This window comes from Haliotis asinina, chromosome 8 (assembly GCF_037392515.1).
Source record: "Haliotis asinina isolate JCU_RB_2024 chromosome 8, JCU_Hal_asi_v2, whole genome shotgun sequence".
NCBI lineage: Eukaryota > Metazoa > Mollusca > Gastropoda > Lepetellida > Haliotidae > Haliotis > Haliotis asinina.
This window is the reverse complement of record NC_090287.1, coordinates 3290568-3317508: the sequence shown is the minus strand read 5'-3', so window position 1 is coordinate 3317508 and position 26941 is coordinate 3290568. Positions and strand designations below refer to the sequence as shown.

Below are 26941 nucleotides of genomic sequence, written 5' to 3'. Positions count from 1 at the left end.
ATCATGCATTGATTTGCTGTGATACTGTGTCACTGATAAACAATAATCACGCATTGATTTGCTGTGATACTGTGTCACTGATAAACAATCATCACGCATTGATTTGCTGTGGTACTGTGTCACTGATAAACAATAATCATGCATTGATTTGCTGTGATACTGTGTCACTGATAAACAATAATCACGCATTGATTTGCTGTGATACTGTGTCACTGATAAACAATCATCATGCATTGATTTGCTGTGATACTGCGTCACTGATAAACAATAATCACGCATTGATTTGCTGTGATACTGTGTCACTGATAAACAATCATCATGCATTGATTTGCTGTGATACTGTGTCACTGATAAACAATAATCGTGCATTGATTTGCTGTGGTACTGTGTCACTGATAAACAATAATCACGCATTGATTTGCTGTGATACTGTGTCACTGATAAACAATAATCATGCATTGATTTGCTGTGATACTGTGTCACTGAAAAACAATAATCACGCATTGATTTGCTGTGATACTGTGTCACTGATAAACAATAATCACGCATTGATTTGCTGTGATACTGTGTCACTGATAAACAATAATCATGCATTGATTTGCTGTGATACTGTGTCACTGATAAACAATAATCACGCATTGATTTGCTGTGATACTGTGTCACTGATAAACAATAATCACGCATTGATTTGCTGTGGTACTGTGTCACTGATAAACAATAATCATGCATTGATTTGCTGTGATACTGTGATACTGTGATACTGTGTCACTGATAAACAATAATCATGCATTGATTTGCTGTGATACTGTGTCACTGATAAACAATCATCATGCATTGATTTGCTGTGATACTGTGTCACTGATAAACAATAATCATGCATTGATTTGCTGTGATACTGTGTCACTGATAAACAATAATCACGCATTGATTTGCTGTGATACTGTGTCACTGATAAACAATAATCACGCATTGATTTGCTGTGATACTGTGTCACTGATAAACAATAATCATGCATTGATTTGCTGTGATACTGTGTCACTGATAAACAATAATCACGCATTGATTTGCTGTGATACTGTGTCACTGATAAACAATAATCATGCATTGATTTGCTGTGATACTGTGTCACTGATAAACAATAATCATGCATTGATTTGCTGTGATACTGTGTCACTGATAAACAATAATCACGCATTGATTTGCTGTGATACTGTGTCACTGATAAACAATAATCACGCATTGATTTGCTGTGATACTGTGTCACTGATAAACAATAATCATGCATTGATTTGCTGTGATACTGTGTCACTGATAAACAATAATCATGCATTGATTTGCTGTGATACTGTGTCACTGATAAACAATCATCATGCATTGATTTGCTGTGATACTGTGTCACTGATAAACAATCATCACGCATTGATTTGCTGTGATACTGTGTCACTGATAAACAATAATCATGCATTGATTTGCTGTGATACTGTGTCACTGATAAACAATAATCATGCATTGATTTGCTGTGGTACTGTGTCACTGATAAACAATCATCATGCATTGATTTGCTGTGATACTGTGATACTGTGATACTGTGTCACTGATAAACAATAATCATGCATTGATTTGCTGTGATACTGTGTCACTGATAAACAATAATCATGCATTGATTTGCTGTGATACTGTGTCACTGATAAACAAAAATCGTGCATTGATTTGCTGTGGAACTGTGTCACTGATAAACAATAATCACGCATTGATTTGCTGTGATACTGTGTCACTGATAAACAATAACCACGCATTGATTTGCTGTGATACTGTGTCACTGATAAACAATAATCATGCATTGATTCGCTGTGATACTGTGTCACTGATAAACAATAATCACGCATTGATTTGCTGTGATACTGTGTCACTGATAAACAATAATCACGCATTGATTTGCTGTGATACTGTGTCACTGATAAACAATAATCATGCATTGATTTGCTGTGATACTGTGTCACTGATAAACAATCATCATGCATCGATTTGCTGTGATACTGTGTCACTGATAAACAATAATCATGCATTGATTTGCTGTGGTACTGTGTCACTGATAAACAATAATCATGCATTGATTTGCTGTGATACTGTGTCACTGATAAACAATAATCACGCATTGATTTGCTGTGATACTGTGTCACTGATAAACAATCATCATGCATTGATTTGCTGTGATACTGTGTCACTGATAAACAATAATCACGCATTGATTTGCTGTGATACTGTGTCACTGATAAACAATCATCACGCATTGATTTGCTGTGGTACTGTGTCACTGATAAACAATAATCATGCATTGATTTGCTGTGATACTGTGTCACTGATAAACAATAATCACGCATTGATTTGCTGTGATACTGTGTCACTGATAAACAATAATCATGCATTGATTTGCTGTGATACTGCGTCACTGATAAACAATAATCACGCATTGATTTGCTGTGATACTGTGTCACTGATAAACAATCATCATGCATTGATTTGCTGTGATACTGTGTCACTGATAAACAATAATCGTGCATTGATTTGCTGTGGTACTGTGTCACTGATAAACAATAATCACGCATTGATTTGCTGTGATACTGTGTCACTGATAAACAATAATCATGCATTGATTTGCTGTGATACTGTGTCACTGAAAAACAATAATCACGCATTGATTTGCTGTGATACTGTGTCACTGATAAACAATAATCACGCATTGATTTGCTGTGATACTGTGTCACTGATAAACAATAATCATGCATTGATTTGCTGTGATACTGTGTCACTGATAAACAATAATCACGCATTGATTTGCTGTGATACTGTGTCACTGATAAACAATAATCACGCATTGATTTGCTGTGGTACTGTGTCACTGATAAACAATAATCATGCATTGATTTGCTGTGATACTGTGATACTGTGATACTGTGTCACTGATAAACAATAATCATGCATTGATTTGCTGTGATACTGTGTCACTGATAAACAATCATCATGCATTGATTTGCTGTGATACTGTGTCACTGATAAACAATAATCATGCATTGATTTGCTGTGATACTGTGTCACTGATAAACAATTATCACGCATTGATTTGCTGTGATACTGTGTCACTGATAAACAATAATCACGCATTGATTTGCTGTGATACTGTGTCACTGATAAACAATAATCATGCATTGATTTGCTGTGATACTGTGTCACTGATAAACAATAATCACGCATTGATTTGCTGTGATACTGTGTCACTGATAAACAATAATCATGCATTGATTTGCTGTGATACTGTGTCACTGATAAACAATAATCATGCATTGATTTGCTGTGATACTGTGTCACTGATAAACAATAATCACGCATTGATTTGCTGTGATACTGTGTCACTGATAAACAATAATCACGCATTGATTTGCTGTGATACTGTGTCACTGATAAACAATAATCATGCATTGATTTGCTGTGATACTGTGTCACTGATAAACAATAATCATGCATTGATTTGCTGTGATACTGTGTCACTGATAAACAATCATCATGCATTGATTTGCTGTGATACTGTGTCACTGATAAACAATCATCACGCATTGATTTGCTGTGATACTGTGTCACTGATAAACAATAATCATGCATTGATTTGCTGTGATACTGTGTCACTGATAAACAATAATCATGCATTGATTTGCTGTGGTACTGTGTCACTCATAAACAATCATCATGCATTGATTTGCTGTGATACTGTGATACTGTGATACTGTGTCACTGATAAACAATAATCATGCATTGATTTGCTGTGATACTGTGTCACTGATAAACAATAATCATGCATTGATTTGCTGTGATACTGTGTCACTGATAAACAATAATCGTGCATTGATTTGCTGTGGTACTGTGTCACTGATAAACAATAATCACGCATTGATTTGCTGTGATACTGTGTCACTGATAAACAATAACCACGCATTGATTTGCTGTGATACTGTGTCACTGATAAACAATAATCATGCATTGATTTGCTGTGATACTGTGTCACTGATAAACAATAATCACGCATTGATTTGCTGTGATACTGTGTCACTGATAAACAATAATCACGCATTGATTTGCTGTGATACTGTGTCACTGATAAACAATAATCATGCATTGATTTGCTGTGATACTGTGTCACTGATAAACAATCATCATGCATCGATTTGCTGTGATACTGTGTCACTGATAAACAATAATCATGCATTGATTTGCTGTGGTACTGTGTCACTGATAAACAATAATCATGCATTGATTTGCTGTGATACTGTGTCACTGATAAACAATAATCACGCATTGATTTGCTGTGATACTGTGTCACTGATAAACAATCATCATGCATTGATTTGCTGTGATACTGTGTCACTGATAAACAATCATCACGCATTGATTTGCTGTGATACTGTGTCACTGATAAACAATAATCACGCATTGATTTGCTGTGATACTGTGACACTGATAAACAATTATCGTGCATTGATTTGCTGTGGTACTGTGTCACTGATAAACAATCATCATGCATTGATTTGCTGTGATACTGTGATACTGTGATACTGTGTCACTGATAAACAATAATCATGCATTGATTTGCTGTGATACTGTGTCACTGATAAACAATAATCATGCATTGATTTGCTGTGATACTGTGTCACTGATAAACAATCATCACGCATTGATTTGCTGTGATACTGTGTCACTGATAAACAATAATCATGCATTGATTTGCTGTGATACTGTGTCACTGATAAACAATAATCATGCATTGATTCGCTGTGATACTGTGTCACTGATAAACAATAATCATGCATTGATTCGCTGTGATACTGTGTCACTGATAAACAATAATCATGCATTGATTCGCTGTGATACTGTGTCACTGATAAACAATAACCACGCATTGATTTGCTGTGATACTGTGTCACTGATAAACAATCATCACGCATTGATTTGCTGTGATACTGTGTCACTGATAAACAATCATCACGCATTGATTTGCTGTGATACTGTGTCACTGATAAACAATAATCACGCATTGATTTGCTGTGATACTGTGTCACTGATAAACAATCATCACGCATTGATTTGCTGTGATACTGTGTCACTGATAAACAATAATCATGCATTGATTTGCTGTGATACTGTGTCACTGATAAACAATCATCACGCATTGATTTGCTGTGATACTGTGTCACTGATAAACAATAATCATGCATTGATTCGCTGTGATACTGTGTCACTGATAAACAATAATCACGCATTGATTTGCTGTGATACTGTGTCACTGATAAACAATCATCATGCATTGATTTGCTGTGATACTGTGTCACTGATAAACAATCATCACGCATTGATTTGCTGTGATACTGTGTCACTGATAAACAATAATCATGCATTGATTCGCTGTGATACTGTGTCACTGATAAACAATAATCACGCATTGATTTGCTGTGATACTGTGTCACTGATAAACAATAATCATGCATTGATTCGCTGTGATACTGTGTCACTGATAAACAATAATCATGCATTGATTTCCTGTGATACTGTGTCACTGATAAACAATCATCACGCATTGATTTGCTGTGATACTGTGTCACTGATAAACAATAATCACGCATTGATTTGCTGTGATACTGTGTCACTGATAAACAATAATCATGCGTTGATTCGCTGTGATACTGTGTCACTGATAAACAATAATCACGCATTGATTTGCTGTGATACTGTGTCACTGATAAACAATAATCACGCATTGATTTGCTGTGATACTGTGTCACTGATAAACAATAATCATGCATTGATTTGCTGTGATACTGTGTCACTGATAAACAATAATCATGCATTGATTTGCTGTGATACTGTGTCACTGATAAACAATAATCACGCATTGATTTGCTGTGATACTGTGTCACTGATAAACAATAATCACGCATTGATTTGCTGTGATACTGTGTCACTGATAAACAATAATCATGCATTGATTTGCTGTGATACTGTGTCACTGATAAACAATAATCATGCATTGATTTGCTGTGATACTGTGTCACTGATAAACAATCATCATGCATTGATTTGCTGTGATACTGTGTCACTGATAAACAATCATCACGCATTGATTTGCTGTGATACTGTGTCACTGATAAACAATAATCATGCATTGATTTGCTGTGATACTGTGTCACTGATAAACAATAATCATGCATTGATTTGCTGTGGTACTGTGTCACTGATAAACAATCATCATGCATTGATTTGCTGTGATACTGTGATACTGTGATACTGTGTCACTGATAAACAATAATCATGCATTGATTTGCTGTGATACTGTGTCACTGATAAACAATAATCATGCATTGATTTGCTGTGATACTGTGTCACTGATAAACAATAATCGTGCATTGATTTGCTGTGGTACTGTGTCACTGATAAACAATAATCACGCATTGATTTGCTGTGATACTGTGTCACTGATAAACAATAACCACGCATTGATTTGCTGTGATACTGTGTCACTGATAAACAATAATCATGCATTGATTTGCTGTGATACTGTGTCACTGATAAACAATAATCACGCATTGATTTGCTGTGATACTGTGTCACTGATAAACAATAATCACGCATTGATTTGCTGTGATACTGTGTCACTGATAAACAATAATCATGCATTGATTTGCTGTGATACTGTGTCACTGATAAACAATCATCATGCATCGATTTGCTGTGATACTGTGTCACTGATAAACAATAATCATGCATTGATTTGCTGTGGTACTGTGTCACTGATAAACAATAATCATGCATTGATTTGCTGTGATACTGTGTCACTGATAAACAATAATCACGCATTGATTTGCTGTGATACTGTGTCACTGATAAACAATCATCATGCATTGATTTGCTGTGATACTGTGTCACTGATAAACAATCATCACGCATTGATTTGCTGTGGTACTGTGTCACTGATAAACAATAATCACGCATTGATTTGCTGTGATACTGTGACACTGATAAACAATAATCGTGCATTGATTTGCTGTGGTACTGTGTCACTGATAAACAATCATCATGCATTGATTTGCTGTGATACTGTGATACTGTGATACTGTGTCACTGATAAACAATAATCATGCATTGATTTGCTGTGATACTGTGTCACTGATACACAATAATCATGCATTGATTTGCTGTGATACTGTGTCACTGATAAACAATAATCACGCATTGATTTGCTGTGATACTGTGTCACTGATAAACAATAATCATGCATTGATTTGCTGTGATACTGTGTCACTGATAAACAATAATCATGCATTGATTCGCTGTGATACTGTGTCACTGATAAACAATAATCATGCATTGATTCGCTGTGATACTGTGTCACTGATAAACAATAATCATGCATTGATTCGCTGTGATACTGTGTCACTGATAAACAATAATCATGCATTGATTCGCTGTGATACTGTGTCACTGATAAACAATCATCATGCATTGATTTGCTGTGATACTGTGTCACTGATAAACAATAACCACGCATTGATTTGCTGTGATACTGTGTCACTGATAAACAATCATCACGCATTGATTTGCTGTGATACTGTGTCACTGATAAACAATCATCACGCATTGATTTGCTGTGATACTGTGTCACTGATAAACAATAATCACGCATTGATTTGCTGTGATACTGTGTCACTGATAAACAATCATCACGCATTGATTTGCTGTGATACTGTGTCACTGATAAACAATAATCATGCATTGATTTGCTGTGATACTGTGTCACTGATAAACAATCATCACTCATTGATTTGCTGTGATACTGTGTCACTGATAAACAATAATCATGCATTGATTCGCTGTGATACTGTGTCACTGATAAACAATAATCACGCATTGATTTGCTGTGATACTGTGTCACTGATAAACAATCATCATGCATTGATTTGCTGTGATACTGTGTCACTGATAAACAATCATCACGCATTGATTTGCTGTGATACTGTGTCACTGATAAACAATAATCATGCATTGATTCGCTGTGATACTGTGTCACTGATAAACAATAATCACGCATTGATTTGCTGTGATACTGTGTCACTGATAAACAATAATCATGCATTGATTCGCTGTGATACTGTGTCACTGATAAACAATAATCATGCATTGATTTCCTGTGATACTGTGTCACTGATAAACAATCATCACGCATTGATTTGCTGTGATACTGTGTCACTGATAAACAATAATCACGCATTGATTTGCTGTGATACTGTGTCACTGATAAACAATCATCATGATTTATGTACCTAGTTTAGCAGATTGGCCTGTTTGGCGCTCCGGTAGTGAAGCACGTATGTGCTATTTTCTATAGGTCCGACCTATCGGTCAGATATACTAACAACGGACAATCTTTGTTTAGGTGCATGGCTATTGTTTTCATACTCGGATTTCGAATTACGAGTGTTAGTGAATGAGTGCTGATCCAATCTCGAAACCAGGGTTAGTGAGTAAGGTATGTCACTTTTTTTATGTAAGGCATGTCGAACACACGATGTTGAACTGATACAACGTCGACCTATGTTCTGGTAGTGAGGACGCAAGTGATTACACACAACATTTAAAATGCAGTCAGCGTCCTCATGTCATATAACACATCTTGTAGTGTTTAATCTACACAGACACAACATCTGTAGAAATGGCTGGGAACGCATCATCGCCTAAAACCTGAAATATTTTCTTTTTTCAGAATTTCAAAATTGTTATATGACATGATCAACTCGCTAACAAACAGAAATGTTACAGGACCGTGCTGGTCTGTTACAACAATGTTTACACAACTACTGGAACCGTTATGGATTGACATAGAAATTCACTTGTACCTAGTACCCCGTGCAACCCATTAACCACCCTTGAAAATATCTTAAGCCTCGGGTGGATTTGATTTTCAAATCCTGTGGTATCCGCAATCCTCACCCCCAGGATCAGCTAAGGGTTGATAAAACACGACTAGCCACGAACACCAACAGTCCAGAATGACAAAACCATGTTTAAGAAGAGAACAGGCATGCACAAGCAGACTCTTGATTGTGAAAGAGTTCTAGGAATCGAGGAGCGTGAGAGGGGTTTGCCACAGTTTGCCTTCCTGGCGTTACCCGGTAACAGCCATTTTATATAAACTATGTAGAAGTAGTCTTTGATGTCTGACTGAGTGACAGTAACTTCGGTATAAGTGAACTTTAACACTCTCCACTGGGTAATGTAAAATAATCAAAATGGAAATAATCTTTCACTCTTATGTTACAAAGCGCATATCAATTATTTTCCAGTTTTCTTCATTTCATCTGACGTACAAAAAAGCTAGTTTAGAATTAACATAATCATGTTGTACTATTTTAAATTATCCCATCGACTTCATGGATTTGAAAGCAAACCGTTTATATTTACGTGTTTCTTAACAGCTGGTTTGAGAGAGAGAAGTGAAAATTCATCCCGAATCTTGCACATTGCACGTTGAACTAAGTGCACCTTCTTACGGGGTCTACAAACAGTACTTTCCCACCACGGATATAATAGTTAAATATATATCAAATCTTGATTCCTTCTCAGGTGAAATGACATTTATAAGCCGTATTATTCCATGAGTTTAACACAATACCAACAGAGAAACACATATTCCATCATCACTATCGGCTATGGGCCTGTCAAGGCCTGTAATATGACACCACAGGAAATTCTGAAGTTCTGGGAACGAGTTCATTTTGACATTATCTTGCACTTATTTACATCAAGGTTCAACATATTGATGTGCTGCGGTAAGCGGGTGGCAGATTTCATAACGGAATGTGTCAGGGTTTATAGATCCCGTGACGGAGAGTGCATTACACTGTATTGGACTGTTTCTCTGGAGTCATTATGCAGACAGAGAAATGCTCCATAGGAGCCGCAAGACGACTGGTTAGATACTGGGGATTTCCCCAGGTAAATGACCACATCCCACGCAATATGAATGAGTGAGTGAAATGGATGCGGTGCCCATGCGTTCCAACTGAAAACAGTCACGTGATAGGCACATTTAACTCACAGGTATACATATTACTATTCGTCCACAGACCTGCATATGTACAAACAGATAAACATCATGAACAGACGGTTAATCATTCTGGATACAACCACCCCGGCAATAAACAAGATTCCCCCTCTGTGCTGACTTCATACAATCAACTGTTCTCGTCTTGTTGTATATGGGGTGCTGTAAATCCCTAATTATACATTCCGCTCTGACGTTTACAAGTCTACTCAAGCTGACAATACAAGGGGTGTAATTGCTTCACGACATCACATGCCGGGATCTGGTTGTTTCACATTATCAGTGTTCAAAAGCAATTTCTGAGTGAGTGATCAATGTCTTATTACACACTCACCTATTGTGGATCAGTAGCACGCACTGACTGTAACGTCTCCTGTCAACTAAGAGTGCAAAATATTATCAACAAACCCTTTCCCTAATCAAAACATATTTTCAGTCACATTTTGTGGGCCCTCTTCCTACTTAATGTAAATCCATCTCATTATGGCTGGAATTACAATTATTTTTTGTCCGAAAATTGGATGTTTAACCATGTAAAGTTGAAAACCACAAGCTATTACAGCTACTTGAGTATTATATTTTCCAGCAGACTATCTTGGTCAAAAGCCGTACAGACTCTCGCTCATAGAGCTCATAAAGCCCTCCTTCCTATCAAACAGCTTCATCATAAATTAAAAAACCTTTCTCCCACTGTCCTATTTCAGATGTTTGATACACAAATTAAGCCTATCCTATTGTATTGCTCAGAAATATGGGGTTTTCAAGAGTGGTTAATTCTCGACAGATTTCATGTGAAATACTGTAAATATGTCCTTGGTGTTGGTAACAACTAATGCAGCTGTTTTAGCTGAATGCGGCCGTCATTATATTTGCTGTGACTCTATAATAAGATGTGTTAAATACTGGTGTAAACTACTGATTATGGAAGGGACTAGATATCCCAAACATACCTATATTATGTTAAAAAGAATGGACGATAATAACCGCACGTCATGGGTCACTGAAGTGAAGATATTGATGAATATTTATGGTTTTAGCTATACTTGGAATTTTCAGAATATTGTTAACACTGACTAATTTGTTAAACAGTTTTCTCAACGAGTCAAAGGTTGTAACATCCAGTGTATATATTCTATGTTAAAATGAACATTCTAATTTAGAGTTCTATTCACGTGCAAAAAGTGTTTATCATGGAATCATATTTGTCAACTTTATATAATAGAGATTTAAGAAGGTTTTTATCACTTTTAAGATTAGGTGAATTAAACATTACAAAGAATACAGGCAGAAGGAATAATATCCCAAGAGAATTAAGAGTTTGTCCATTTTGTAAAAATATTTTAGAAGACAAGGTTCATTTCATGCTTATTTGCCCACAATACAATGATATTGTCTGTAAAGATTCCAACTCTCTAACCCGCCTTCTGCAATGTGAAAACAGCAAGTATTTATATATGTATGTAAAATAAATTAAGGAAGCTTTGATGCGACGCAACACACTATTATTGTAAATGTATACAGTGTTGTTTTAGTTACTAGTATTGTGGTCATCAGTCGTCTTATATTGAATCGTACATTGTACATGGGCCTGTGGCCTTCCTACTGAATAAAGTTACTTATATAATTACACTTACGAAGTTCAGACATGCCAAGATTCTCGCGGCTATATATCTCCACTGTACAGAATGAAATATGCCAAATACCCTGCCATGCAAGAGGACTGGTAACTTCAAAAAATGTTACCAGCTCAAAATGAATTTAATCAGAGAAGAAAATCCATTGTATATGCATGGAACATGCTATCTAAAAATTTACCAGACCATCGGGTCGGGTGGTTGTAAATTTAGACCGCCCGTCAGAAATCAAGACCGACCGTCTCGGGTGGTCGGATGGGCCATATTTCATACACTGCTATATCAGGTTTTATGAAAAAAAAGTTTTGGGGTCATTTCTTTGGCATTTTGTACGTAAGGAGTATTGTTCAGTACTACTTACAATCTGAGCCGGCTGAGACGGTCCTTTTGGGTTTTTTTTCTTTTTGAGTATATACACGCCTATCAATGCGTTTGAGTGTTTGTTGTATAATGACTGCAGGGTGGTATGTAAGGTGTTCATGAAGTGGAGAAGCGCTTCCCATCAATGCACCAAGTGTAATGTAACACAAACCCTTGCAATACCTAGCACAGCCTCGATCGCTACGTGGAGCATTGAACAGGAGCATTCCGCAGTCTCTTGTTTACATTGTTTGACATGACACTTCCCTTTTGCAGCTAAGCTCGTTATCAATGATGGCACCGAGATTCCGCGAGACTAGAGCTTGCGTCATGCCTACTGGGCTCCATGAATCCAGTGGAGCCGATTGTCCGAAGCAGAATAAATCACTGCTTTTAATGTTGCTTAGTTGAAGAATTATCAGCGTCGAGTTGTTTCATGACGTCATTGTCAATCGGATGTTGTTTATCTTCTACTAAATTGTAGATTGTAGGTCGGAAAATGTACAAATTTCACCATCACAATTTGATGTATATCGTGGAGCGTGTTTGAAGTGTACGGTATGACGACATAGTGGTATGTCACGGTATCTGTAAGTCTGGTTGACAAAGAATGCACTGGGAAGCATTTTGCAGACGATTAGAGTTGTCTGGCATATGTGTCGTTTATCTAACATTTGCTTGACATACTTGAGTGAACTGTACAAACATACACAATTATTCGCGTATGGATGGGTCAAAACAGTCCTTTCAACAGACAACAACGTGTCTATTTTTGTCGTCATAACAGCGATCGATTACTGGCATTTGGTTCGTATTAACATTTTATCAGTGTTGTCGTAACATGCGATCGACATCTTGAAGTACATATCGGGGACCTTGAGTTCGTTTCCTCTGTGCAGTCTCACTGGTATGAACCCACGCACAATCAACCGATGCAAATAATATGCCACATGGGTCACGTGTCATTTAATAATCATATGCATAATATTCTATGATGTTGTAGTTATTAAAACGATATTTTCACTGTATTTTATTCACCTAAATCTCAGCTCTGAGCAACAATTAACGAACCATGCCTCATGACGTCCGCGAATTACCCTGATACATTGTGATACGTTGGAAATACTCAACTTACTGAAGGCTTCGTTCAAACGGAAGTTACTGCAGATATAAACAATTAACAGGAAGTATGATCAAAAGTATAATCTGCAGTGGTTGCAGCTGCAGTACACGTCATGAGGGTTATCAGCGAGGACGTCGATGTGTCCAAAGGCAACGTAGTTGAGCATAATCTATGAGATTAACCTCTCTGCTGATTGGTCAGTACACATGACATAGACAGCATGAATCAATATCTTCCTCCTTCTTTTCCATCATAAATAAATAAGTAATACTCTTTAAGTGTATTATGACTAGGATTATCTGTTTGTCTGGGCTATTTTTAAATGTATCGTACGTATTGTCAGCCTTTCTTGTGTTTGATACCGTGGCACGAAAAGGAGTAAGACTGTCGCTACTCCCTGGGTTTTGTTAAAGGCTGCTTAGATATGTTTGCCCTTCAGTCGTACTACGTATTTACGTCACCCAATGCACATTTTCTGTCTTTCAGTGTCGGAGCAGGTTGGGATACAGGGCAGAATCAACCTTCATGTACCTGTAGCCTTCTCGTAAGAGGTGACAAATGTTTCGGTCGGATACTAGACTGATTTATAAAATCCGTTGACTGGAACGTCCCATGTGACATCAAACGGTTGTCAGGTTCAAGCTCGGGTGTTGACAGGCTGAGGTTGACATCTAAAGTAGTTGACGTCGACGCTTACACCATAGGTCCCTTTAATTAAGAAATGTTTCTTGCTTCTTCCATAATCACAATCTTTCTTACAATGATAAGACGTTACTATTGACACTTTTGTATGATAAAACTATAGGAATACAGGAATCTCGGTTTTTTTTCCATAATCCAGTCTGCTGAAGTTCATCATTATGCTTACACAGCAATCAGCTGGTGATCTATTTTGACCTGCAAACATTTCACTGCGATTTGTTAAGGTGAAGGCCGGTCGTAGATATGTTAAGTGGTTCTCGATGTAATGAGAGCTTTGATGTAAGTTGTAATTGACAAGGCCAGGGTTGTAATGAGCACCTTGCATGACACGTACCTCTCCTTATACAGTCTTCAATAAATCACTCGGAAGTGAGCTGTACATTGAACGCCCTGCTAACTGATATGTTGAAGTAGATCACGAATGAATAATGCATGGCCATGACACGGTGAACTATTAACGCCCTTCAACAACAAACGACATCATTAGGAGGTGTTAAAGAGGTGACGCTCTCATTTGACTCCTGGCTACATCCTCGATATGACACGGTACTGTACACACTGTATATCTCCGTTCGAGGAGTGTATGACAAGGTTTGAAGTACAGAGTGTATGACAATGTTTGAAGAACGGAGTGTATGACAATGTTTGAAGAAAGAAGTGTATGACAAGGTTTGAAGTACGGAGTGTATGACAATGTTTGAAGTACAGAGTGTATGACACTGTTTGAAGAACGGAGTGTATGACAGTGTTTGAAGTAACGAGTGTATGACAATGTTGGAAGTACGGAGTGTGTGACAATGTTTGAAGAACGGAGTGTATGACACTGTTGAGGAACGGAGTGTATGACAGTGTTTGAAGTAACGAGTGTATGACGCTGTTTGAAGTACGGAGTGTATGACAATGTTTGAAGAACGGAGTGTATGACAGTGTTTGAAGTAACGAGTGTATGACAATGTTGGAAGTACGGAGTGTATGACAATGTTTGAAGTACAGAGTGTATGACAATGTTTGAAGTACAGAGTGTATGACACTGTTTGAAGAACGGAGTGTATGACAGTGTTTGAAGTAACGAGTGTATGACAAGGTTTGAAGAAAGGAGTGTATGACAGTGATTGAAGTACAGAGTGTATGACAATGTTTGATGTACAGAGTGTATGACACTGTTTGAAGAACGGAGTGTATGACAGTGTTTGAAGTAACGAGTGTATGACAATGTTGGAAGTACGGAGTGTGTGACAATGTTTGAAGAACGGAGTGTATGACACTGTTTGAGGAACGGAGTGTATGACAGTGTTTGAAGTAACGAGTGTATGACGCTGTTTGAAGTACGGAGTGTATGACAATGTTTGAAGAACGGAGTGTATGACTGTGTTTGAAGTAACGAGTGTATGACAATGTTGGAAGTACGGAGTGTATGACAATGTTTGAAGTACAGAGTGTATGACAATGTTTGAAGTACAGAGTGTATGACACTGTTTGAAGAACGGAGTGTATGACAGTGTTTGAAGTAACGAGTGTATGACAAGGTTTGAAGAAAGGAGTGTATGACAGTGTTTGAAGTACCGAGTGTATGACAATGTTTGAAGTACAGAGTGTATGACAATGTTTGAAGAACGGAGTGTATGACAGTGTTTGAAGTAACGAGTGTATGACAATGTTTGAAGTACGGAGTGTATGACAATGTTTGAAGTACAGAGTGTATGACACTGTTTGAAGAACGGAGTGTATGACAGTGTTTGAAGTACCGAGTGTATGACAGTGTTTGAAGTACGGAGCTTATGACAGGCTGAGGTTGAAGTACCGAGTGCATGACAGTGTTGGAAGTAGCCGGTGTATGAAAGTGAGGGAAAGAGTGTATGACATTGTAGTATTCTGAGTGTATGACGCTGTTTGAAGTACCGAGTGTATGATAATGTATGAAGCACCCGGTGTATGAAAGTGTTTTAAGTACCGAGTGTATGCCAGTCTCTGAAGTACTGGGCGTATGACAGTCTTTGAAGTACCGCTTTTATAAGTACTGTATGTATCAAGGATAGGATGTTTATATAGCGCACATTCCCATGCGGCTAGTGCTTGCTCAAGGATTGGATCTCACCGGGTGTCAATATCAACTATCACATCGCATTAGCAATCTCAACTCCCTGGGGAATATAGAACTCTTGTTGTTTGAATGTATGAAGTACTGAGCGTATGACAATGTTTGAAGTATATGAGATGTTTGGACAATAGATATATCATCCCAAATTACTTCTCATTTATCACTTGCTTGACAAGGACATTAGAATCTCAGTCGAAACGTCACCTATACAAAATGCAGAAGTTGTATATCCAGTAAACTAGTCCCTATTCTTCATCTACGCAACTTCTAGAATGCCAATCAAAAAGGGTAAAAAAGATGTCTTCCATCACGCCATCACTAAACTAGAGTCGCCTCCAAGCAAGCGATTTTGCTGCTGGCAGTCTCTCAAAACAGGGGCGACAAATGGCCTTCTTGGTCTAATCCACACTTCGCGCAATCGATTCCTGGCAGTTTGGTCGGAAATTCTTCTCATACCAAGGTTGCCTTGTGTAATCGTGCCGTAGCAAGTGAGCAGCCCCGATGTGCCGGTCCTGGGCTTGGCTGGAAAGTCTTGGACGGTCGTTTCTCGGCGATCTTTGGTTGAACTGGGTATGCAGGAAACGACCCCAAAGGCGAGATATGGAACTCTGATAAATGTTGAAATGTCTGCGACTCCCCAGTTTCAAGGCGGCATATAGCGATGTCGGGGCATTAGGATTTCTTTATTTCCAGGCTAAAACGAACGACAAAATGACACAACTTTTGTATTGCTGTAGTCATCGGTATCTCATCGCTTTTCCGCATACTTGCATGTGCACATTGCTTTGAAAGTTTTCTTGATGACGTTTGGGCGAACATTTCTTCAAAAGCTTCGCAAACAAGCAGAAAAACAATTGTCGCGTTTTGGCGCTGAAGCTGTTTACAATCGCACAAAAATGACGTTTTGGAAAGAAATGGTATAATTTCATTATGTTTTGCAGGGACTAATATTTTCAAAATCACCTATGCGTTTCATTTCTAAAATAAAATGTTGTATAATACAGACTTTGCATATCATTTGAAAGTCAAGCCATGAAGAGCTGCACAAGAAACATCTTAATTAAGAATAGAAATGAACTGTTTGACTACGATAATTTCTTCCGTTGAGTATGCTTTGCAGATGAAGTGAAGACTGGTTTTAAGTTCAGATCAATATGGTATTGTGTTTTTAAACATAAGACATAATCTATAATTAAGTATTATTGGTTTCAGACTGTGTGTTTCCATTATGATCATATGGATAAATATCTCCCGTAGGATGTCTTCCTCTTACGCTCCCTGATCACACAACCTAAATCGAGGTACAAAGTCTTGACATTTCAAATCCGTCTTCACGCCAGTGGCGCTATGATGAGGTTTTATTGACCAAGTCATGCGTCGCTCATATTCCTTAGGAAAACACTTCTTGCATTATGTAACGTCGCTTCTCTATAGCTGGTAGCGTCAGTGTCGGCAATATCAATGAAGTAACCTAGTTCCTCAGTGTAACCAACATTGTCGTCCTAAGTAGAGTATGGCAATTTAGCCGTCTGGAATTCAAAAGACGGCTGTTTAATATTCATAGTGAAGAGGTTTTAGGTACCCATACAATATAAATTATTCTGTAACGTTTTTCATGCAATGGTGTTTACAAAAACATTCGTGAATTACGTTTCATTAGATTAGAAGGCCTCGCGCCAAGCCGGTGTTGGCTTCATGGGTTTTGACATGCTTCTGTCCAGAAGATGTTACCTAAGATGTTACAGTAACGTCTGTGCGACTGTGGCTGGAGTTAAGTAGAATCCATCACAAGCATTGTTTAATTATGCTTTCTGTCAACTTGTATTCTGGTCAGTGTGGCGAGAACACAAGCGAAAACATTCACTGAAACAGACCTAAACCATCTCTGCTCAAAGAAGAGTAGATAGCTCGATTCCCACTCTGTCCCGTGCATGTGTATGAACTATTTATTATGGGGTGTATTATGGGATGGAATAATTTTGTGTTTAAACGCGGTGTCGATAATTGCGATAAAAGGCAATATCATACCAACAGAAGCACAAAGTGAAATGCTGGGGAAAACGATATACTATACACCCTGTCCTGAAAACTTGTATACACCTAAACAATTACAACGTTAGCAAAACGTTGCTGAAACCACTGGCTAAAACAACCAGATGCACAATACTCCTATCAAGTGCAGCACCAGCATTTCCTCCTTGTTTTCTCTCTTTTACTACAGTCTAGTTTTGATATGTATAAAAGTATCCTAGTGTATATTATTACTGACAGAAGCTGTTGGTTGTAAATATTTGCAGCTCCACCAGTCAGCCAACTGTGGTCAACAAGGCAGAATATTGAACAACAAAAGGCGGTCAGGCTTCAAGTGTGTATAAGTCCTACTCACAACTTTCCCTGCTAGTCAACATTAAAGCGACACAAGTCAGACGTTTGCCTACAAGAACAAGTTCTTCATGCCGCGGCAGCAGACAATTTAAACTGAAATTGTAATAAGAAAGTTACACACGATGGATAAAGCTTACTCCTTGTTTAAACAACGCTTGTTGCATAACATTTTAATGGAGCCATGGGCGACGACAAGCGGTTGTTAACACGCTAACAGTTATAACACGCCAGAGCTGTTCCAGTTCTATAACACCACTGTGTTTGTTAAGAAACCAAGTTAAGTAGGAAGACGACATAGAAGTTGCTATTTGTTCTGGGTTTGACAGTCTGCGGGTGTCGGCAGGTTCTAACGTTGGTCAATATGGTGACTTGAAGGGGTGGATTATGATCGAGTTTCACTTTTCAAAATCCCTCATACAAAAAACATTTACTGCTTCTACAACCGGCTGACAGAAGAGTCCTCCTTTCATATACCATACGTTAATATACGACTGATTTATTGAGAAACCCAAATGTCACCACGAGGAACATGCAAAATATATTTTATGGTATCACATGATCAAACTCATTGATAACATAATTTATTGCACTATTTCAATCCCGCATTAAGCACGTGATGAAAGTATAGAGTTCAGTTCCACTTCGCTTGGAGACGTCAGTGTGTGGTTTATAACGTAGGACAGATATCGACCTTAGCGGTGAGCATGACGCAGACATAGATGCATGGAAGAATGCACTAACCGAAAACAAAGGGTATATGGTTACGGTACCCCTGGAAATGGTGACGACACAATGACGTAAAGTTTTAAACTTCCTTCTCTGACATGTTTGTATTGATTTTCGAAGACATTATGTGTCATTGTCTAAGAAAGGTTTTATGTGTGTGTAAATTCTAAAACATTCATTATTAATTCAAGCCCATTTTTATAAACAGTTTACGTCAGCAAAACAGACTATTGTTACAATGATAATGTGATTGGATAAGTGTCACTGTCAGTGATTGTCTCGTGACTTTTGTGGTACATCAATATTCCACATGAAAGTTTATAAGCAGTTAACAATATTTTTATATATGCATTTAAGTGCCTTTCCAACTGTACAGTTAACTGAATCAGCCATTCTGGGTATAATCTGAACATGTATCATCACGCATTTTTGTAATGAAGTGTTTTAAAATTATTCACTTGTATCTTTTAATGTCACACGTGCATATATCAAAACTTCTCAATACAAAAAGTACTAAGAAATTGACGTGACAGTGTACCTTCACGTTTGCTGTATACTGTATCTATCAGTACGACACGGTCTCGTTCATTTACATAGCAAATATTGATTGACATCCATTAAATAGGTTATCAGTAATAAATCTCGATGTACACACATACGTTCCGTGGTAAATCGATGAGAGTATTCAATTAATTGATATAAACCTCTCGAGAAAATACGCAGCTTAGTAAAACCACTTCCTCGGCAGAGCAAACGAGACGCTGATCCCAGGAAGATATAGAGTAAACAGTAAAAATGTGAAATCAGCACCCCATAACTGACTATTGTCACAATCAAAGAATGTGTCTTGATTAACGCGGTATAATGGAACAGAGTTAGTGAGTGAGAGTGTAAGTGATTGCTCGATCTTAAAGACTTAAAATGTGCTGTGAAATGGCCTGTTAAGCAGTCAATTGTCTTCCACTCATCGATATGCCAAAAGTCTGTCGTGAAGCAGAGAAGGCAAAAAAGCCGAAAATATATTGTTCGTAACAAAAATCCAAGGATCATATGTCTGCCCAAACTCCGACTCCGCCAAGTATTCTCACTCCCACCACCTACCCCGGGCACTGGCCGGTCGCTATGGTTACAGGGCGTAGGACACGGGCTGGATACAGTCGTATGTCTGTCACGAGAGTTCAAATGCAAAGCAAAGGTCCTCACTACGCAGGCGCTAGCAAGACCACAGCATAACTTACCAAAGGCTTCCAGGCACTGGGCACATCCACCCTATCTACCGTATGGTGTTACACTGTTTAAGTACGCATGGTTTAACCAAGCAGAGAAATATCACTGTTGTTCGATGCTGGCACACTCATGCTTCATACGTGATTGAGACGGAACACTTCAATATTTACCTTGTTGGGAGTCTTACCTGTCTCAGTGAAGTTCAAGCTTCAATATCAAAGACCTAGATTCTGTTGCCTTCAGTTCTGTTGGTTTACACGCTTTGATACTGCTTCTGCAGCAAAGTGAATGAATATTTTATCCCTATATTTCTTCCTGCATCTGGATAACTCCATTCATTTATGCGAGATTTCAATCGAACTTACGTGAAAGTCATATAATCCCTTAACAGTAAGCTGTTATATGCTGGCATGACCTTGTCATATCCAGATAGTCTGTCCATGTAGTGTGAATGCTTTTATTGTGCTCACACATTTCGTTTCATCAAAATTTCATACATCTTGCTGAATAAGGTCAGAACAGTATTTAGTTGACGCAAGCATGACGTTTAGTATTATGGATGTTGAGTAGTATTATGGAGAACAGCATATTTATACACTAGGTGTCTGTGCTCCCTATCGCTTCTTCACACACAAGATCAAAGGCCCTGTGTATGCATACACCTGGAAAATAAGTATCACAAAAATATGTATTTTAAACCCTGTGTAACCATTAATGTACATTATTATGTCTGTGTGGTTACTTTGGTCCTTCAAGCGTTCCATACATCGATTTTAAATATGCACGTGCTACGTTCAAAGGCGAGCATCCCATGCAAGATGAGTACCCCGTAATTTATCAAATACACACATTATCAAGACTCAGGTTTCAGTAAACTCGTCTTATATCTCGCTAACTTGGACAGTCAATGTATTTGGTTATTGATAAGCAAACATTGAGACTTCCCAAATGAAACTGCTCAAAGATGGCATGTCAATTAAGACTATGACAAGAGTTGTCGGTTGTCATCCATCAACTATCACTCGAGTGGCCAGAAAACTCCAGCAAAGTAAAGACGCTTAGGATACGCAGCGTTCTACTGTGGGTGACAACTCACAGGGAGGACAACCTGTTTCGGAATCATAAGACTTAGGCAGGTCATGTCACGTTACGTGTTACAAACAGTAGTTGCCACGTCATCGCTTGGTCAACAGAACGTTCCGAAATCGCCTAAAACCATCATGAGTAGAACTACCGTGATGTCAAAGCTCAACGTCATTGGAATCCTCCTATGCGAGTTCTCGAGGACTGCCAGAACCATACCACCATACCACCATACCACCATACCACCATACCACCATAGCTCTCATGATCACTATTACAAGATACTTCAATTAGTATCCTGATTTAGCTTATCTATTAATATCATAAGCAAGTTTTTCAAGGATTAATTTCAAATCTGCAGCAGATGATATCCACTGCGTGAAGACTGATAATCTTCGATCATAAATCAAACTGTGTGCTAATATTACAGTTATCAGTAACCCAGCTGGGCAGTTCATGAAAATATCAGTTTGTAACGCACAAACACAATTGAATCACAGTTGGAAATACGTTCCTCTCACTTTGCACGGACCGTATCAGCTAATCTGGTATTACTTGAAGAACAAGCGCCTTAGTTGTTGAATGCCCAGCTCACCTCGTTCAAGGTGCCTGTACACAATGGAACAATATCGTGGTAGAAATCTGGATATCTGTGAGAAAATAATTACAACAAATGTACCTGGAGAGCACCCCCACCCCTACCCCTAGTAACTCGTGCGTGACCCACACTGCTCACGTTGTTGTGCGCTGACGTTGTGACGTCTCCGAACGTGATTACATGTGTACGGAATATAGACACAGACATATAAAAGGTCGCAATGAATCGTATTATTTACCTGTAGGGTAACTATAACAACTATATATCTAAGTTTGATCGAATGTGTAGATCATAGTTCATGGGCATTGCTGTGAGTGTGTTGAGGCATTCAGATGTACACATGACACTTTGTGGTATATATTGTGTTATATATTGTGTTATATATTGTGTTATACAACATTTTCGCCATGCTTCCATGATGTTGTAATTCTACGTCTTGCAGGACGTGACAAAGTATATCCTTGTACACGGGCGTTCACTTAAACAATACGTAAGTATCAAATCGTTACTAAGCCGTTTTGAGGAGAGAAATTCAGAAATATGATAATTGCTATATTTCCCATGGCAACCATAGCAAATATGTAGTCATCGAATAACAACGCTTGCGCATTCTGTTTCATCCTCATCAAATATGGGTCGTTATATTCTTCTATCCGGCATTTAATATGTGTTCAAATCACAGAAAATTAAAATATACTTTCCATATAAGTAAAATTTCTTGAATTATGATTCTTATTACGTTATTATAAATTCTTAAATTGTCATTGTTTTTGCAGAATATTTCTAAATACTTTCCGAGACTGACGAGAGAGGACAAGTGAAGCGTAGTCAAGGACTCCCAGATATACATAATGGACGACCGTGGACCTAACACCCTTCATTTCGAAACATATATGCCATCAAGCGACTGATGAGCTGTTTGTTTTTACATCAGATTACCGTAACCAAGGGGACAGCACAGATGTACCTGGATTTGTCGTTTACGGAGTTAATGTTATTCTTCATCGTGACGACGATCATGATAGAAAGAATATCACTGTACTGCAGTTGTTGATATTAGCCATGCCAGCGGATATCCGAGTCAATATGTTTGTTTTCGACCACGGAAAATAGACGGTGATTACAATGGCATGTTTCCGGCGTTAAATCCATATCTGTGGTATGAGTCACATTGCATCTTCATGGCTTCCAGAAGGTCAGGTTGTCTTATTTGTCCGTTTCCCCAAACTGCTGCTCGGAATACCTGCTGAGCGGTTATCCCTGTGTGTATTGGTTCACAACTACTCACAGATACGTACAGATCCCCCACACTGCAACATACACACATTACCCCACTCGCCAAACAGACACACAGGGCACCACGAAGCAACACACACACAAAGACCCCACCACAACACACACACCCAGCTCCACCAAACAATACACACACCCAGCCCCACCCAGCAACACACGCACACAGCCTCAACAAGCAACACACACACACAGCTCCACCACGCAGCACACACACCCATGCCCACCAAGCAGCACACACACCCAACCCCATCAAGCAACACACACACAGCCCCATCAAGCAACACACAGAGATGCAGCCACATCCAGAACACACACACACCCATGCCCACCAAGAAGCAGACACACCCAACCCCATCAAGCAACACACACCCAGCCCCATCAAGCAACGCACAGAGATGCCGCCACATCCAGCAACACACACACGTACCAAGCAGCACACAACCAGCCCCATCAAGCAGCACACACACAGCTCCACCAAGCAGCACACACTCAGCCTCACCAAGCAGCACACACACAGCTCCACCAAGCAGCAGACACACACACAGCCCCATCAAGCAACACACACACACAGCCCCATCAAGCAACACACAGAGATGCAGCCACATCCAGCAACACACATGCATACACAGGCAACAACACACGAGGATGCCGTACACTTAGAACACGCAGTTCACAGCAAAAATAAAAATTAATGTATATAAATATTCAAAGTACTTGTTATGGAACCACAGCTCACACATTTCCGGGATATTCCACGATTCAACGTCAACGTCAACAATAATATATGCATTATGATGTGGATGTGAAACCCATCATGAGTATGCCTCCATTTGTCACACACCCCTTTTGTTTAGTATTACTAGTTCACCATGATTCATAAAACATGATAACTCACTTTGCTAAAAGGGACATGGGGTGACTGAACTCCCAATTACTCTTCTCTTCCAAACCTCTTGGAATAGTTGAAAGAAGTAAACGCCAGTAAGTTTCAGGCTTATAAGAGCAGGTATATTACATTACCTTAAATATTCATATAGCGACATGCAACACGGACTCTGTCTGATGTCTCAACATGAACCTTGATTCTGTTGTACATGAGTCTCGAGAAGGCTGAACAATCTGCTCCAGTTCATGACCCTGACGACCAAACTACCAACACAACTGCGTCTACTACCAACACAACTGCGTCTGCTACCAACACATCTGTATCTACTACCAACACAACCGCGTCTTCTACCAACACAACTGCGTCTACTACCAGCACAACTGCGTCTAGACTTAACTATTGCTTACATCAACAGTACTAACTGGATTCAAAAAGACAAAACAAGATGACCGTCTGTAATGACCGTAATGTTCAAAACGTGAACACCGAGTCTGTGTCCTCAGTAATCATTAACCTGTTTATTTCGCATTCCTCATAAAATTTCATAAATCATGCCAGATAGTGGTCCCAGAATTACTACTGACACCATATATGAAGAGTTCGCTACAGCCCGTAGATAGCTGCGGCTATATGTATGTATTTAGTTGACACAACATTTACCTACCGAGCAAACAAAACAGTCTAAAAGCCACGTATAACTTTCTTATAGACTATAGTTTACTAAACTGTACAGATATTTACACAGAGGTGGAGATAATGTATTTCCAGTTTTGATTTATTCATATCCTTATTGATTATTTAACGTGTTGGATACTTACACTCGTGTATCTCATCGTTAGATCTATCGTATATGCGCCCAGGGGTTCTAACTGGGGTGTTTCAACACATACATTGACAGGCGTTTTGATGGATAGGGTTGGCAGCAAAATAGTTCAATACAACCCACCCTGCTATGTAACTTTTAATTATTCTGGTTAGGAGAATATTTAAACTTTGAGATAAATGTTTATGGTTACATTATGGAGAGGGGAAATGTTTGCACAAATGGCATCATAGAAACCCACGTGTACCTTGATTGTTTATGGATTTTGAACTATTCGCATTCGCACACCTTACTCTGAAATGACTTAGGGAGGAACGAAGTCTTATTGACAAAGGATGTATATTTAATCGCTCTGGTAATAAATGAAATGAATCCAGGACTAAATGAATTTCCAGGGGAGTAAATAATGTGTTAATTTCATATTTTTGCTTTCATGGACAAAGTCGGAAGGTGAAATTTTCGAATATTTTATGGAGAATTGTCCTCTTTAGAATGGGACCATATTACGGATATTGTTGCAGGTCAACCAGATCAGAAAGAACGCTTTATGAATATAAAGCAGAACATTCTATGAAACGTTTCCCAACTCTTCAAAACTGGAAGGATCAAATAATTTCATGTTCACAAAATAGCCAATAAAAGAATGACATACAAAACATTGCAAACCTCACAAATCATTGGTGTCCAATCTGATATGTCTGTTTGAAACATGTTTCAATGACAAACTAAATACGTTAGTTTTTTGGCAAAAACAAATAAGTATAATGTTAAACCACATCGCTTACCCTTCTTCAAAACAGACGCCACCCTGTATTATGTCTTCTCTTCAACATGTGGTCAACAACTCTAAATTCTTCACTTAAGGTGGTGACATGTACCTAATACAATATCCAACACCTGCAAACAAGTCCTCTGATTGCTAAGCAAAAGTCAGTAGCTCTATTGCCCGTTTCCAAGTATAAAGAGTCAAGGGCGGAGCACTCTCACTGATCGCTTTGTCTCACACCGAATCAAAAATCTATACTATCAGGTCCACTTTCACGCAGGTAACCACTGGTCAACGAATATCCCTTGTTGGCTAGTATATGTCCACTCTGTTTCGCTGCGTCTTATCCGAACACAGGTTTATGGAGTAGTTTATAGAAATACTGAATTGTATCTCCGTGAAAATCTCATTATTAGCCTGGCACGGTTGACAGTGGTTTTCTGTGTACGCTATCCCGGGACGAGATAACACTTTCAATGAAATCAATGCCGAGTCGGCTCTACAAGCATGTTGATTTTTGTATGTCGCCAAGCCTGTTTGAATGGTTCACACCACCTTGCCGGCTCGCTACCATACAATCCATGGTTAAAGATTGCCTAACCTGCGACGTCTCGGTATAAAGCATTATACGGCTAGTATGGCCACAGATGCTTCTAGTATATGTTTTCAAACAGTTGTGTCAATAGTTTATCTTTTTAATTGAAGTAAATTGTATGGTTCTGTATTTTTACAGGCCTTGGCGTTTTATAAAAGAACTGAAAAGCTCCTTTCAGCCATGACGATTTGTAGATCAATTCGGTTGATAAAAATGTTGCCGACAATGCTTAGTAGCTGCTCCTTGCTGCATTATTGCGCTTGAGAAATTGGATCTATGATCGATTCTTTTCAATAGGTATCGAATTAAATTGCCTCCAGGAAGGAGAACAGTAACCATAGCATCGTCTGGATGAATCGAATAGCAGGTCACAAATGTCTGGGTTTACTTTGTGCGGTGTTCATATTTGTCAGGACAGGTACAGTGAGATAGGATTGGTAACATCTAGTGAATGGCACTATTGTAATATTGGGTGTTGATCTGGTAATATTGGGTGGT

The 26941-nt window shown here is 38.5% G+C and overlaps 1 protein-coding gene across 1 annotated transcript in view; it reads right to left on the bottom strand.

The window, feature by feature from the left end:
* LOC137294160 (uncharacterized) overlaps positions 1–26294 on the bottom strand; it is a 45354-nt gene extending 19060 nt beyond the window's left edge. The window contains exon 1 of the mRNA XM_067825144.1: positions 25868–26294. The gene's annotated coding sequence lies outside the window, so the exon portion shown is untranslated. The remainder of the gene's footprint in view (positions 1–25867) is intronic.
* Between the last annotated feature and the right edge of the window lie 647 nt (positions 26295–26941).